The 3,213-nt window shown below is 50.0% G+C and overlaps 1 pseudogene; it reads left to right on the forward strand.

Annotated features, from left to right (window-relative positions):
* Positions 1–245: 245 nt before the first annotated feature.
* LOC147420109 (uncharacterized) lies at positions 246–2,952 on the forward strand (annotated as a pseudogene).
* The last annotated feature ends 261 nt before the right edge of the window (positions 2,953–3,213 follow it).

Here is a 3,213-nt window from a genome sequence, read left to right on the forward strand (position 1 = left end):
AATGAAGATTCAAACCAAAAGACGTCTCTCTGCCTATGCTAGCATGCCACTGCAGGAACAACCCCCCCCCCCCCCCCCCCCCCCCCCCCCCCTCCCCTTTGTGATGCCACCGAAGCTTCATAATCTGTGTGTGTGTGTGTGTGTCTTCATTGCATGGAAGCATTGAGCATGGACGCCAATTGCACACTCAAACTACAAACAGTGGCCTTGGTTCTCGAGTTTCTGTTGGAGATGCTCTTATAGACATGTATGCAATATGTCAGAGCCCTGAAGATGCACATGTTGTATTTCAGAGAATGCCTAATGGAGATGTTCTATCGTGGACTTCTATGATTAAATTACGAGCAGCAGGGTGAGCCCTCTCTCTCTCTCTCTCTCTCTCTCTCTCTCTCTTTCTTTTTTTTCGACCACCATACAGACATTATCAAAAGTAGATTAAAAGCAGTCAGCCGTGTGCTTTGAAAGTCACAGCCTTTACAGGCAGTCTTTGCAGTTTACAGCAAGAGGTCTTTCGCCGCTTCCATAACCTCTCAAAATTTAGCCTAACTCAATCAAGAATTCCCTTATCATCATCCATCTTCACGAATCAGTATAGCGATCCAAGACTTGCAATTACAACCAGCTAGCTTTACTTCTCTGATGAATTGTGTCCCCTCTTCCGACAACAGCAGTTACAAAACGGCGGTTGTACTGGATGCGCTTGTATGCACGACCCTTTGGTCTCTTTTTCTTCCACTGCTTGGCAACCTTAGGGGTTTGGCCCCTTGTGAGGGAAGGGAACTCACTGAAAGAGAGAGAGAGAGAGAGAGAGAGAGAGAGAGAGAGAGAGAGAGCCAAGAAAGCGATGGCTAGAAGCGTATGTTGTATTGATCCGAGAAGGTGCAGTTATATACACGTGAGGAGGCAGTTACAAGATCATGTGATTCATGGGAATGCGGGCCGTTTGGCATCTGACCACGTGTGTGGTGACTAGGTGATGACATGGATGGATGATGTGGATTAATTATTCCCACACGCCCCCGTAAGACACATCGTCCATACAGAGGCATGTATGTGTTCATACTGTGATGTGATCATGAGATAGATCTACATGCTTTGGAAAAATACAATATGCGTATGCAATTATTCTTGGTGTGACTTCCGAGGTCTTCAACCTGGATCAAGGTCTGATAGCAACTCTGATTGCTGCTTTGGTCGAGCTTTGAAAGGCTTCTTCAGATCCGTAGCATGAATGATTTCACGAGCTTGAGTTCCAAATATTCGCCCCCGCAAGCGAAGTGAAAGAACGAATTCATCAAGAATTGTGCATCCTCCAGGGTCAAAGGGTTCAAAAGTGAAGGATTTTGGGTTAGGTGCGGGATTCAAGGCAGTATTGCAGACTTGAATATTGTGATGGGTGGAAGGCTCAATTGGCAAAGGCTCAAGCGGAGAAGCCAATGGAAAGGTCTGTGGGTAAGGAGTTAAAGAATGAGTTGATGGCTCAAATGTGTGAAGGTAGCCCAAAAAGGGAGTGAGCATTTGCATGCTTGATGCATTGGGGTGAAAGAGGATAATTGCCCCAGGTAAAGCGTAGAACTGTTGTTCAAGAGGGAGGGTTACAATCATGTAAGCGTCAAGTAAATCCAACTTGACAAATGGATTTGCGGCCTGAAGGATTGGCCTTAGCTTAGAGCTTGACAAAGGAGGCTTGCGAGGTGGCTCGCCGCCAAAGCGGGTCTTTAGTGTTGAGTAGGTTTTGTGTGGGATTCTTTGACAAAAGCGGCAAAGGTTGAGACCAGGGTGGAGACGGATACCATTACGGCCATCGTCAAGGGAGTTAGAGCTGCAATTGAGGGAGGTTTGCTGCAATCGAGGGTGGGAAGCATTCTCGAGAGCAAGTGCGGAAGCAACATCAGTACTGGGAACTGCAGCAGTATCTTTGGCAACATCATTTGCAGTAGTGGCTTTGGCAGGGATATTGGTGGCATGTTCGGCGGCTGTGAGGTCTGCACCAGTGTCGTCAGTGGCGTCGGCCCCATCAGTTTTGATGGCAGCGTAGGAGGCATGCAGGTGAGCATGCAAGGGCTCGCCATTGAAGGCATGGGCTGTGAGAAGCGCCTTCAGAGGCCTGGAAGTGGAAGCATCAACGTCCAGGGTGAATGCAGCTTTGTAGGCAACAACAGAAAGAAGTGGTGCCTTGTTGTGTTGCGCCACTGGAGCAACATGGCTGGAATGTAGGACTTGAATGGTGGAAGCATGGGTGGCGTCACCTTTGGTAATTGCCGAGGTGGCATCAACATCATGCATTGCAGCAGGTATGGAAACAGCGTTGGCCGCATGGCTTGCAGCAATGACGACAGCAGCTGAAATGGTGTCAGCAGGTTTGGGTGCTGTGGTGGCTTCCATATGCAGGGTTGTCGCCGCATCGTCATCGTCTGTTGAGGTGGCAATTAAGACAGCAGGAAGGGTTGCATCAGCACTAGTGTTTGCAAGGGCGGCGGCAGCAAAGTCTTCTGCAGCAGGCTTGTCCTCTATAGCATGGGCCTTGGCTGCAATAAGGCCTTCGTCTGCAGCGGGGTGTTCGTCCTCCAAGTTTCTAAGGAAGGCATTGATTATGGTTGCATGACCATAACAATCGGTATCTGCAGCTGGGCAGGAGAAAAGACAAGTGGCTGTGGCTACAGGGTGAATTGGCGCCTCGAGGAGAGTGCAAAGCAGAGGAGTGCCAGGGTTGGCATCGCCTGCAGGAGTAGGCCGGGCTTGTGCTGATTTGCTCACAATGTCAAGATTGACACCAAGAAAGCGGCGGGCGCACTGCAGAGCCGCCAAGAGAACCATGGAGAGGTTTTTCACCCAGAGCAGGAGAGGCGCAGGGGCTGCGTGGGGGGTCTGCTCATAGAGGCGGCAAGGTCTGAGCGCGGGAGCCAGCGTCAGGCGAAGGAGCCAGGAGGGAGGATCTTCTGGCTGCGATGATACCATGTGAGAGAAGGGAACTCACTGAAAGAGAGAATGAGAGAGAGAGAGAGAGAGAGAGAGAGAGAGAGAGAGAGAGAGAGAGAGAGAGAGAGAGAGAGAGAGAGAGAGAGAGAGAGAGCCAAGAAGGCGATGGCTAGAAGCGTATGTTGTATTGATCTGAGAAGGTGCAGTTATATACACGTGAGGAGGCAGTTACAAGATCATGTGATTCATGGGAATGCGGGCCGTTTGGCATCTGACCACGTGTGTGGTGACTGG

The sequence above is a fragment of the Adiantum capillus-veneris genome, chromosome 28 (assembly GCF_014529385.1).
Source record: "Adiantum capillus-veneris isolate H3 chromosome 28, ASM1452938v2, whole genome shotgun sequence".
Classification (NCBI taxonomy): Eukaryota; Viridiplantae; Streptophyta; class Polypodiopsida; order Polypodiales; family Pteridaceae; genus Adiantum; species Adiantum capillus-veneris.